The 14,729-nt window shown below is 34.0% G+C and overlaps 1 protein-coding gene across 1 annotated transcript in view; it reads left to right on the top strand.

Annotated features, from left to right (window-relative positions):
* Scaper (S-phase cyclin A associated protein in the ER) overlaps nucleotides 1-14,729 on the top strand; it is a 484,560-nt gene that overhangs the window by 231,681 nt on the left and 238,150 nt on the right.

Raw genomic sequence — 14,729 nt, 5'->3', positions numbered from 1 at the left:
TAAGTTGTTTTTTTGTTCATGAATATCTGAGTATAAAAAGTGTTATTCTTTCTTTACAATGTGTGTACTGTTTATTTTTATTCTTATTTAATCTTGTTGCTCTGTACCTTCAGTAAAATGTAAAATAGAAGCCCTGAACCTGACAGTAACTGGAAAGCTTCAGTGTTTCACCATTATGGTATGATGTTAGCTATAGGATTTTTGCAGATGTCCTCTATGAGGTTAAGTAAGATTTCTTTACTAGTTCCTTCAGAGTTTTTGCCATAAATTGATGTTCCATATTCTCAAATCTTTTTCTGCATATTTCAAGGTTCTTTTTTTTTGTATCAGTGTGGTGCCTTATAATAATTTTTAATCAGTTTAAAAAAATTTTTTTGGATGTTGATAGACATTTATTTATTCACTTATTTATATGTGGTGCTGAGAATTGAACCCAGTGCCTCACATATGCTGAGCAAGTGCTTCTACACTGAGCCACAGCCACAGCCCCTTAATCAGTTGTATTGAAATACAATTCACATTATTTGCAAGTCATCTATTTAAAGTGTACACTTTGGGGCTGGGATTGTGGCTCAGTGGTAGAGTGCTCGCTTAGCATGTGTGAGGCACTGGTTCGATTCTCAGCATCACATTAAAAACAAAAGCATTGTGCCCATCTACAACTAAAATTTTTTTTAATTGTATGGTTCAATTTGAGTTTTGAATGTTAAATCAACCCTATTTCCTAGAATAAATCACTTGTTGATAATATATTTCTTTGCTATATATTGTCGGATTTAGTTTGCTTATATTTTGTGGAGAATTTTTTACACTTACGCTCATGATGTATATTAGTGTTTAATTTCCCTGTTGAGTCCTTGGTTTTGGTATCAGAAGAATGCTGTCTCATTAAATAAGTTGGAATTGTTTCCTCCTTTATATTCTGAATTTGTATAAGATTGAGGTTTTCTTTTTTTAAAATGACACATATAGGACTGGGATTGTGGGTAGAGCACTTGCCTAGCATGTGCTTGGCACTGGGTTCAATTCTCAGCACTTCATACAAATTGAGGTTCATCAACAACTAATAAAATTTTTTTTAAAAATTTTTTCTACTTTTATTTTCTTTGACCCATTGTTTGCTTAGCTGGCATGATGGAACATGCCTATAATCCCAGCTACTTGGAAGGTTGATACAGCAAGATCACAAGTTTGAAGCCATCCTGGGCAACTTAGTGAGACCCTGTTTCAAAATAAAAATAAAAAGGTCTGGGGATATAGCTTAGTGTTAAAGTGCCTCTGAATTCAGTCCCCAGTACTGGGGGCAGGGCAGGGAGATGTGTGTGTTAATTTCCATTTAGGAACCTTCCAGGCACCCTTTTGGCTTTGATTGCTGATTTAATTTCCTTTAGTCAGAGAAGACACTGTGTAATTTTGGTTTTTAAAATTCACTGGGAATTGTTTTAGTTCCCATCATCTGATCTACCTTGATCAATGTTGCCTGTTTACTTGAAAAGCATTTATAATTGTGTTTGTGTGTGTAATTTCTTCATTGTCAATTATGTCTACATGGTTGATACTGTTAAAGTCAGAAGACTGTTGTTTTGTTCCTAATATTGTCTGTCTGATATTGTTCTATATGTTTCTTCTTTTTAAAATTTTTAGTTGTAGATGGACACAATACCTTATTTTTATGTGGTATCGAGAATTGAACCCACTGCCTCACATGTGCTAAGCAAGCATTCTGCCACTGAGCCATAACCCCTGCCCTCTGTATGTTTCTTAAAGAGTACTGACTCTCCAATTTTATTGTGTATTTTGTTTCTCTTTTTAGTTTCTTTCCAGTTTTTCTACAAATTATGAAACTTTTTTTAGATACATGCAAATTTATTGTGTTAATATATATTCTGTAGATGTTGTAACAAATTGATCTCCTTACCCTATGAAGTGTTCTACATATATGCCAGTGCACCTTATTCTGAAATTTACTTTGTCTAATATTGCTATAAAACCATTTCTATTATTTAAATTAGTTTCTCATACCATTTAGTTTTAAACTATAACTGTGTCCTCTTTCATGTGCCTCTCATAATCATCCTTTTTGAGACTGGATGAAAAAAGGAAGACTTTTTTGTCATTTACTTGGAATTTTTATTTTTATTTTTTTTTTTGATACTGGGGATTGAACCCAGGGGTACATAAGCACTGAGCCACATCCCCAGACCTCTTTGTATTTGTTTAGAGGCAAGGTCTCATTGAGTTGCTTAGGACCTTGCTAAGTTGCTGAGGCTGACTTTGAACTTGGAATCCTCCTGTCTCAGTCTTGCAAATTGCGGGGCTTACAGGTGTGCGCCACCACACCTGGCTATTTGAAGTTTGTAATCAATTTATGTTTAATGTAATTATTGCTATAGTTAAGTGTATTATTTGATTTTTTGTCTACTGTCTATCTTCATTCTTTTTTCCCCTGTTCTTTCTTAATTTGATTTTTTTAGTGTTCCTTATTATCTTTTTATTGATTATTTGCTCTATCATTTTAGTGTTTTGTTTATCTTATGCATTTATTTTGTGTATGTATTTTATACAGCATGAGTGAAGTATCATTCTATATCTAGATTTTGTTTTTTAATTTAAAAAGAATGTGAGCTTTTATTCTGTCATGCATTTTTTAACTTGTGGGTCTACTTCATTCTTTCAAAGAAAGGTTTAAAACCTTGTGTCACAATGACCAGAGCATAATTATGAAGAACTAATTTGAACAGAGGAGAGGCAGAGCAAAGACATAAGGTTTAAGAAATAGTATAGAATTATGACTTAGAGCATTGAGGGAAACCTAATGTTTAAATCTAATTTTAAATATTTTTATGTAGTTTTTCTGTATGGTTATTTACTTTGTGGTCTTTTAAAATTTTTTATTTTTATTTTTTAGTTATACATGACAGTAGATTCTAGTTTGACCTATTATAAAAACATGGAGTTTATCTTATTCTGATTAGGATCCCGGTCTTGTAATTGTACATGATGTTGAGATTTGCTGTGGTGGTATTTATATGTGTACATAGGAAAGTTACTGTCAGATTCATTCCATTGTCTTTCCTATTCCTATTCCCCTTCCTTCCCTTTATTCCCCTTAGTCTCTACACTCGAACTTCTAGTCTTCCCCTTTGTTTGGCTTAGCCATCCATATATCAGAGAGTTCATTCAACTTTAGTGTTTTGGGGATTGACTTATTTCATACAGCAAGATATTCTTCATATCCATCCACTTACTAGTGAATGTTCATGAAGCATTCTCTTTGTAGCTGAGTGATATTCCATTTTGTATATAAACCCATTTTCTTTATCTGTTCATCTATTGATGAACAACTAGGTTGGTTCCATAGCTTAGCAATTGTGAATTGTGCTGCTGTAAACATTGTTGTGGCTACATCACTTGGTATGCTGCTTTTATTTTTATTATTTATTTATTTAATTTTGATTGATGTACACAAATGGGGTTCACCTGTTGTTTCTCTGGTTTTACATGAAAGTAGAATCATACCATTTGTGTTAATCATACATGTACATAGGGTAAAGATGTTTGTCTCTATTTCTATTATATTTCCTTCCCCCTGCCCCCTTCCCACCCCACATTTTCCCTCTACATAATCCATCCTTCTTCCATTCTTCCCTTACCTCCTCCCCTGGCCCCCTATTATATATCATCATCCACTTTACCAGAGAAATCATTCAGCCTTTGGATTTTTGGGCTTGGCTTATTCACTGAGCATGATATTCTCCAACTCCTTTTATTTACCTACAAATGCCATAATTTTATTCTTCTTTATGGCTGAGTAATATTCCATTGTGTTTATATACAGCAGATCTGACCATTCACCTATTGAAGGGCATCTAGATTGGTTCCACAATCTAGCTATTGTGAATTGGGCAGCCATGACCTTGATGTAGCTTTGTCACTGTAGTATGCTGATTTTAGTCCTTTGGTTATTAGGCCAGGGAGAGGGATAGCTGGGTCAAATGGTGGTTCCATTCTAAGTTTTCTAAGGAATCTCCACACTGCTTTCCAGAGTGACTACACCAATTGCAATACCCACCAGCAATGTATGAGTGTACTTTTATCGTACATCCTCACCAACCACTTATTGTTGCTTGTACTCTTGAAATAGACAGTCTAATTGGGGTGAGATGAAATCTTTAGGGTAGTTTTGATTTGCATTTCTCTTATTATAGAGATGTTGAAAGTGTTTTTTCATATATTGTTGATTGCTTGTAGGTCTTCTGTGAAGTGTCTGCTCATTTCCTTAGCTCATTTATTGATTGGTGTATTTGTATTCTTGGTGTAAAGTTTTTTGAGTTCTTTATAGATTCTGGAGATTAGTGCTCTCTCTGAAGTGAGTGTGGTAAAGATTTTTCTCCCTACTCTGTAGGCTCTCTCTTCACATTATTGATTGTTTCCTTTACTGAGAGAAAGCTTTTTAGTTTGAATCTATCCCAATTATTGATTCCTGCTTTTATTTCTTGTGCTTTGGGTGTCTTATTAAGGAAGTCTGGTCCTAAACCAACATGATGAAGATTTGGACCTACTTTGTCTTCTACTGGGGTGCAGGGTCTCTGGTCTAATTCCTAGGGTCCCTGATCCATTTCGAGTTGAGTTTTATGCAGGGTAAGAGATAGGAGTTTAGTTTCATTTTGCTGTATATGGATTTCTGATTTTCCCAGCACCATTTGTTGAAGAGGCTGTCTTTTCTCCATTGTATGTTTTTGGTATCTTTGCCTAGTATGAGATAACTGTATCGATGTGGGTTTGTCTCTGTGTCCTCTATTCTGTACCATTGGTCTACCTATTTTGGTACCAGTACCATGCTATTTTTATTACTACTGCTCTGTAGTATAGTTGAAGTTCTGGTATTGCGATACCACCTGCTTTGCTCTTCTTGCTAATGATTGCTTTAGCTATTCTGGTTCTCTTTATTTTTCCAAATGAATTTCATGACTGCTTTTTCTGTTTCTATGAGGTATATCATTGGGATTTTAATTGAAATTGCATTGAATTTGTATAGTGCTTTTGGTATGGCCGTTTAATATTAATTCTGCCTATCCAAGAACATGGGAGATCTTTCCATCTTCTAAGGTTTTCTTTAATTTCTTTCTTTAGTGTTCTACCACTTGTAATTTGTGCATTACAAATTGGTGCAACCATTATGGAAAGCAATAGGAGATTCCTAAGAAAACTTAGAATGGAACCACCATTTTTCCCAGTTATTATCCCACTTGTTGGTATATACCCAAAGGACTTAAAATCAGGATCCTACTGTGATGTAGCCACATCAGTGTTTATAGCAGCTCAACTCACAATAGCTAAACTATGGAACCAACCTAGATATCTGCCCTTCAGCAGATGAATGGATAAAAAACTTGTGTTATATATACACAATGGAATACTACTGAGCCTGAGCCTTAAGGAAGAATGAAATGATAGCATTTGCTAGTAATGGATGGAACTGAAGAATATCATGCTAAACAAAATAAGCCTGTCCCCCAAAACTAAAGGCCAAATGTTTGCTCTGATTTGCGAATGCTAATTCAAAATGTGGGGGCTGTGTCTAGGGAAGAATAGAGTTATTTTGGTTTAGGCAGAAGGGAGTGGAGGGAGGAGAGGTAGTATGGGGATAGGAAGGATAGTAAAATGAATTGTACATTATTATGCTTTGTGCATATATGACTACACACCTGGTGTGATTCTACTTCATGTACAATGAGAAGAATGAAAAGTTATATCCCATTTATGTATGATGTGTCAAAGTGCATTCTACTGTCATGTATAAACTAATTAGAAAAAAATTTAAAAATGGGAATACTGTCAAACGTGCTATACAGATTTAATGCAGTTCCTATTAAAATACCAGTGACATTCTTCATAGAAATAGAAAAGACAGTATGAAATTCATTTGAAAAGTAAGAGACTCAGAATAGCCAAAGCAATTCTTAGCAAGAAAAGTGAAGCAGGAGGCATCACAATACCAAACCTTAAATTATCCTACCGAGTTATAGTAACAAAAGCCGCCTGGTATTGGCACAAAACAGACACGAACACCAGTGGAACAGCATAGCATACAAGACACAGAGGCGTACCCACATAAATAGTTATCTCATACTAGACATAGGTGCCATAAATATACATTGGAGAAAAGACAGCCTCTTCAATAAATGATGCTGGGAAAACTGGAAATACACATGTAGTAGAATGAAATTGAACCCTATCCCTAAGGTACAATATGAGTCTTAACAAATACAGAAAAGTTGATATATCCTGTGCATCTTATTAGATGATGGAATGAAATTAGAAATAAATTGAGAGAAAAATGATGGAAATAACATAAACACATCAAGTTTGAACAGTGTTCTACCAAAAATGTTATTCAGATTCATTGCAGTCCCCATCAAAATACCAATCATATTATTTTTAAAATTTTTTTTATTTTTATAGATTGCATTTGATTCATTGTACACAAATGGGGTACAGCTTTTCCTTTCTATAGTTGCGCACAATGTAGATTCATACCATTCATGTAATCATACATGTACATAGGGTATTGATATCTGTCTCATTCCACCATCTTTCATAGCCCCGCCCCTCCTCCCTCTCATGTCCGTCTACATAATCTAAAGTTCCTCCATTCTTCTCTCACCGGCCACTCCCCACCCCCATCATCCACTTATCAGGGAAAACATTCAACCTTTGGTTTTTTGGGATTGACTTATTTCTCTCAGCGTGATATTCTCCAGTTCCATCCATTTATCTGCAAATGCCATAATATTATTATTCTTTATGACTGAATAATATTCCATTGTATATATATAATATATATATATATATATATCACAGTTTCTTTATTTATCCATTCATCTGTTGAAGGGCATCTAGGTTGGTTCCACAGTCAAGCTATTGTGAATTGAGCTGCTGTAAATATTGATGTGCCTGCCTCACTGTAGTATGCTAGTTTTAAGTTCTTTGGTTATAAACCGAGAAGTGGGATAACTGGGTCAAAAGGTAGGTCCATTTCAAGTTTTCTGAGGAATCTCCACACTGCTTTCCAGAGTGGCTGCATCAATTTGCAACTCCACCAGCAATGTGAAAGTGTGCCTTTTCCCCCACATCCACGCCAACATCTATTATTGTTTGTTTTCTTGATAATAGGCATTCTAATTGGAGTAAGATGAAATCTTAGAGTTATTTTAATTTGCATTTCTCTAATTACTAGAGATGTTGAACACTTTTTCATATATTTATTAATTGCCTTAATGGAACTAGAAAAAGCAGTCGTAAAATTCCTTTGGAAGAAGACCAGAAGAGGTAATTAAATACTGAGCAAGAAATTACCTTGGAGATAACACAATACCTGATCTCCACTCTTACTACAGTTATAGTAACAAAACTGCATGGTGTTGGCATCAAAATAGACATACAGACCATGGAACAGAATGGAAGACTCAGAGATAAATTTACATACAGTCATCTGATACTTGACAAAGGTGCCAAAAATATGATTGGAGAAAAAAATAACCTTTTTAACAAATAGTATTGGGAAAACTGGGTATCCATGTGTAGCAAAATAAAACTGGATCCCTCTCTGTCAAATTAAAATGGATCAAAGACCTAGGAATTAACCAGACACTTTGCAGCTCCTTGAAGAAATCCATCATATTGGCATGGGCACCAACTTCATTAACAAGAGCCCTAAAGCTCAAAAAATAAAAGCAAGAATCAGTAAGTGGGACAATGTCAAATTAAAAAACATCTGCCCAGCAAAGAAAATGAGTGCAAAGGGAACCAACAGAATAGGAGAAAATCTTTGCAAGCTACTTCTTCAACCATGGATTAATATGTAGAATATATAAAGAACTAAAACCAAAAAAATACTTAGCACCCCTGCACACACATACGAAAAAGCTAGCCTAATCATTAAGGGTAAAAGAACTAAATAGACATGTCTCAAAAGTAGAAATATAAATGGTCAACAAACATATGGAAAAATGATCAGCATCCTAGCAATCAGCAAAATGCAAATTAAAACCACAGTGAGATTTTATTTTACTCCATTCATAATGGCAATCATCAAGACTACAAATAATAAATGCTGGCAAGAATGTAGGAAAAAGGTACACATGTACATTGTTGTTGGGACTGCGATATTAATACAGCCACTTTGGAAAGCAATATGGAGATTACTTAATAGACTACAAATAGACCCACCAAATGATGTATGCTATCCCACTCGTTGGTATTGTCTAAAAGTATAAATCAGCATACTGTACTGATAGAGGCACATCTGCATTTATAAGCAGTACAATTCACAGTAGCCAAGTATGAAACCAGCACGGTGATGGATAAAGATATATACACAATTGAGTTTTACTCAGCTATAAAGAAGAATGAAATTATGATATTAACTGGTAAATGGATGAAGTTGGAGAAACATCATACTAAGTGAAATAAACCAAATTCAGAAAAGTCAAGGGTTGAGTGTTATCTCTCATGAGCAGAAGCTAGGGCAAGTAAGGGTGGAAAGGTGGAGATAGATCTGAGGAAATAGAGGGAAGATCAGTGAGGGTATTGAGGGGAGGTGGGAGGGACGGGGAAAGTGAGGAACTGTAGAATGAATATGAACAAAATTATTCTATGTATGTAGTGAATATACCACAGTGAATTCCATTTTTATGTTTATAAAACACTAAAAACATTAACTAGAAGGTAGATCAGTAGAGGGAGAATAGGATGAAGGAAGGGAGAGAGTGGAGATTGAAATGGAGCAAATTATATTCCATACCTGTATGATTTTTGTCGGAATGAACCCTACTGTTATGTATAACTATAATGTACTACTAAAAATATTTTTTTAAAGCATTGAATATACAAGTTGAAGAAGACACTAGAAGATGGGACAGACCTCCATGTTCATTGATAAGAATCAGTATTGTGAAAATGATCATACTACTGAAAGCATCTGCAAATTTAATTCAGTTCCCATCAAAACACCAATGTTATAATTCATGAAACTAGAAAAAAAATCATCCTTAAATTTATATGGATGCAAAAAAACCACCCAAATAGCCAAAGCAGTCTTGAGCAAAACGAGTAATGTTGGAGATTACGTTATTCCTGATTATATATACTACAGAGCCTTACTAACAAAACAACATGATATTTGCAATGTGTCTGATTTTATAACCATAGAATAGATTACCTGGAAATAAATTCATGCATCTATAGCCATTTAATTCTTGACAGATAGGCCAAAAAAATGTTGGCTAAAAATCAGCCTTCTTAGCAAATGGTGCTGGGAAAACTGGATAGGGCACATGTAAATATTGAAAATATAGCCCTGTCTCTGACCATTTGCAAAAATCAACTCAAAGTGTACAAAACACCTTAACATAAGACCAGAAACTTTGAAACTACTAGAGGATGACATAGGGGAAAACACTGAAGAGTATTGGAAGAAGTAGTGTTTTTCCTGACTAGGTCTCCAATAGCTCAGGAAACAAAACCAAGAATTGACAAATGGGGTTACGCCAAATTAAAAACTTCTGTATGCCAAAGAAAAGAATCATCAGTGTAAATGAACGGCTTTAGAAATGAAGAAATTCTATTCTGGCCATTCATCTGAGAGAAGGATTAGTATCTGAAATATATGAAGAAAACAAAAAAAAAAAATTGAACACCAAAAAGAATAAATAACCCAATCAGTAAATGGTCAAATGATCTAAACAGACTCTTTTCATAAGAAGAAGTACAAATCGCTGATAATTAGATGAAAATGCTCAACATCTTTAGCCATCAGGGAAAAATGCATTCGAAACTATACTGAGATTCTATCTCACTTCAGTCAGGATGACTGTTACCAAAACAAAACCAAAATATAGCAAATGCTGCAAAGATGATCAGGGAGGGGGGAAGGAAGTAACCCTTATACACTATTGAAGGGAATGTGAATTGGTATAAAAATTGGGGAAAACAATATGGAGAATTCTCAAAAAATGAGTAACAAACTACCATGTGATCCAGCTCTGCCATTCCTGGGTATACATTCAAAGGAAATGAAGTGAACATATAGAAGAGATGCTTGCATATCTACGTTTATTGTGTCACTATTCACAATAACCTTGATATGGAATCAAACCAAGTAACCATTAGCAGATGAATAAATACACTAACAATTGAGCTGTAAAGAATGAACTAATATCATGTACAGGAAAATTGATTAAACTGGAGAGTATTAGGTTCAGAAAAATAAATCAGACACAGAAAAAGTTTTGTGTTTTAGAGAAGGGAAGGCAAGAGAGTATTAAAGGGAGGTGGTAACGATCAAAGCATATGCATGGGGGCTAGAGTTGTAGCTCAGTAGTGGAGCACTTGCTTTGCACTGCATGTAAATAAATAAAGTCCATCAAGAACTAAAAATATATATAAAAAGTTACACAAGAATATATTTTTAAAAAGCATATGCATATATGGAAAAATCATGGTGAAATTTATAAATTTGTACAATTAATATTACTACTTATGTTATAATAAAAAGATAACACCAGTTACCCAGCTAATAAATGAGTTCAGCAAAGCTGCAAGATACAAGATATGTGCAAAAATAGATTGTATTTCTATACACCAGCAATAAATGACACAAAGATAAAACTAAGCAATTCCATGTATAGTGTCATCAAAAAGAATAAAATAATCAAGAAATATAACCAAGGTGGTGCTTACTTGTACAGTAAAAACTACAAATATTTATTAAGGAAATCAAAGCAGATCTAAAATAAAATGGAAAGTCATCCTGTGTTCATACATTAGATTTAATATGGTAATAACTTCCAAAATTGTGTCTACAGATTCAGGGTAATCCTATTAAAATTCCACCTGTTTTTTTTGTAGTATTGAATACATATGGGATTTTGAGATTTAAAACAAGTCTAACAATATTGAAAAAGAGAATGAACGTGGAGACTAAATTTTTATTTCAAAACTTACTACAAAACTACAATCAAGTGTGGTGGTATTTGCATAAACAGATTGACATAGAATTGAAAATTCAGAAATAAGCCTAGATACTTGTGTGAAAGTTTAATGTCTTCTAATAGAAAATATTGTCTTTAAAAAAATTTCCATAGATAACCTATTGTGAATTGAGCTGCTATAATACATTGATGTGGCTGCATCACTGTAGTATACTGATTTTAAGTCCTTTGGGTATAGACCAAGGAGGTGGTATAGCTGGGTCAAATGGTGTTTCCATTCCAGCTTTTTTAAGGAATCTCCGTACCACTTTCCAGAGTTGTTTGCACCAATTCACGGTCCCACCAACAGCGTATGAGTGTTTACATTTCCCCCCACATACTTGCCAACATTTTTTGTTACTTGTATTCTTGATGATTGCCATTCTGACTGAGGTGAGATGGAACCTGGCAGGGTAGGGAATAGAAGTTCACTGGATTAGACAAAGGGGAATGAAGGGAAGGGAGGGACTGGGAATAGGAAAGACAGTAGAATGAATAGGACTTAACTTTCCTGTGTTCATATATGAATGAATGACCAGTGAAACTCCATGTATGTATAATATATCAAAATGCACTGTCATGTATATCTAAAAAGAACAAATTTTAAAAATTTTTCATAGAAATTTATAAAATAATTGAACACACACCAAGACAGAAAGACCAAAATTTAATCCCCCTAATTCTGAAATAGAAATGAGATATTTTCTGAGCATAAATCAATAAACTAAAAATTTAAAACAAAAGATCAGTCAGAACCCTGCTTCACCACCCTGTCTGAAAATAAAAGCTAATTTATTTGAGAATGGGCAAAAAATTGGAACAAACTTCACTGTGGAAGATGAACTTCAAATAAGCAGTTTATAAACAACCTAGTAAGTTGTTTAAATCATTTGCATTAGGAAAATGGTAATTCACATGGGAAACAAACACCCATATAGGAATTGCTAAAATTAAGGAGACTTAATATGGCAAGTATTGGCAGGGCTAAAACAATTATAACTCTCATATTTTGCTGTTACAAATGTAAATTGAAATGACCACTCTGGTATTTTAGTAACTTAATTATATACTTATTATACAACCCTATAATCTTACTTTTAGGTATTTATACAAAAGAAATCAAGATATTTTCCTTCACAGGGACTTGTCTGCAAATGTTTTAGTACTTTTATTTATAATAGCTCCAATCTGGAAAGAAGTGATAAATTCAGGTGGCAATGGACAAATTGTGATGTGTACCAACAGCAGAACACTATTAAACAATAGAGGGAAATAAGAGAGATGTTTAACAATATGAAATAATCTCAAGAACTTTATACTAAATATACAGACACAGTACAATATAAGTAATACAGAGTTGATTATAGTAGTTTTGGTATTCTAGATTGAAGATGAATGGGTGCTAGGAACAAGAGGGTAAGGGGGGATGTTGACTACAAAGAAAACCAGGAAACCTTGTAGGATATTAAAAATATATTATGATTGTAGTTTCATTTATATCGGGGTACACAAGTGTGAAAACTAATTGAATTATATACTTCAAATGAAAAGTTTTTGTATGAAAATTATACCACAAAAATTGTCCCAAAATATGAAAAAAAATTGTAAAGACAAAATTAACTTTTTGGAACCAAGGGTGGGAACAAAAAAGACATTATTTGCACTGAGTTTTTAGAAGTAAATAAATACAGAACTACAAATTATTGGACATTTATGACAGTGGTAGCTGGAAGCTTCTGAGCTCTGTCCACAGCTTTGCATAGAATAAAATTTTAAGAGATTTTGTCATGAGATGGAAGGTAGACATGATGGAGGAGTAATTTTATTTGAAGAGCTAGAACAATATTTTCCCACGGTAAAGTGGTATTGATAGACTTTTAATTTATCATATATATGTACAACAATACAATGTACTGTACTTCACAAACATAACAAGAGGTGTTGATAAGAAACATTCTTTGAGAAGACTGGTAAAACAGTATGTAAAAAATGCAACAAAAGATAAATGGAAACAAATAGCCCACATTATGACAGAGTATAACCAAATATTATGGAAATTAGAAATGAAGGAATACCTCAGCATGGTGGCACATGCTGTAATGCCAGTGATTTGGAGGCTGAGGCAGGAGCATCATGAGTTCAAAGCCAGCCTCAGTAAGTGAGGCGCTAAGCAACTCAGTGAGACCCTGTCTCTAAATAAAATACAAAATAGGACTGGGGATGTGGCTCAGTGATCATGTACCTCTATAAGTAGATCATTATCTTTAAAAATCATGAGAGTTAATTAGGATAGAATATCTGAAAGAGTTCTTTCAGTGATATCTCACATTATCCCCATGTTTAGTCTTCTTTTCTAGCCAAATGGGTCTGTACAATGTCCCCTAAACCTAACACATAATTTTCTCTCATTCAGCCTTGCTTACTTGCAAATGATGGCCTTTTCTCTTTTCTGTATACTTAGAAGCTATCTTTTTTTTTTTTTTTTTTTAAATCGAGTGCACATTTCATTTTCTTTAGGAAGCCTGCTTTGGCATCTTAGTTGAAAATGAACACATTGCTGTATTCAGCTTTCACTCTGCTCTGTGAAATTGTGTATTTCTAGTGTTTTTAATGTCCCCTTTTTCTTTCTGAAGTTGAAGTTTCTTGAATATTCCCTTGTGTATGTACTTCCCATTGTCTATTTTAATTTTATGCTGAGTTGGGTCAATGAAAGTGAATGTTTGTTTGATTGCTAAAAAGTGAATCAAGACAAGATTCAAGTTATGACATAGTGATAAACTACCAACCAATTCAGGTTAAATTAGAAATTGGAATAATGAATTCTAGTTGTGTGAATATGAATGAAAGAACGAATTCAGTCTCTTTACCTTAAGCCCTAGATAAATGTAGGGTTTAGTACAACAGACATCTTCCTAAACCTCAGTGTCTTCTTTGAAAAATGGGTGTAATACTATATATCACCTCTGTAGGTACAAATGAGAAAATGAACATATAGCACCTGGCACAATGCTTAGAACATAGTCTACCCTGCATAATGAGTATTTTTTCTACCTTTCAGATGAGGTCACAATTACTTGTAACTACCAAGTGATTGCTTCCCAACTATGCTATTCATTAATATTTTATTCAATAATAATAGCATCATTAAGTTGAAGTAGTATAACTTCACCTTTTATTCAATTATATATTTATTTATTCCCAAATATAACCTGTGCTAGTTTACTTTTTCCTTATTAGGACTGCTATAATTTGCATTTTTTTTAACTTTGTTTGTTTGTTTTTTTTTGGTTCGCTAAGCAGTACTGAGAGTTGAACACAGGGCTTCAGGCGTGCTAGAGAAGTGCTGTATTCCCAGCCCTTTCTTTTTCTGATATTTATTTGATGCAAGATCTTCCTAAATTACCCAGGCTGTCCTTGAATTTGCACTTCTTCTACCCCAAATTTCCAAGTGGTTTGGATTACAGGCATGGGCCACTACACACAACTACAATTTTTGTGAAGCAGGGTTTACGTTTTTTACCTGGCATTGCTGTCTAGATTGGTATGTTTTTGCTAATATTTTCATAGGTCACTAAACTAATTCTTTGAGACTAGGACCCATTGTATGAGTAGTTAACATTCAAATTAACATTTTCCTTTTTTTCTCCAGAAAAAGAAATAGACATATCAATATTAATGGATGCTGTAGTGAGACAT

The sequence above is a fragment of the Sciurus carolinensis genome, chromosome 2 (assembly GCF_902686445.1).
Source record: "Sciurus carolinensis chromosome 2, mSciCar1.2, whole genome shotgun sequence".
Lineage (NCBI taxonomy): Eukaryota > Metazoa > Chordata > Mammalia > Rodentia > Sciuridae > Sciurus > Sciurus carolinensis.
This window is presented reverse-complemented; position numbering and strand designations above follow the sequence as displayed.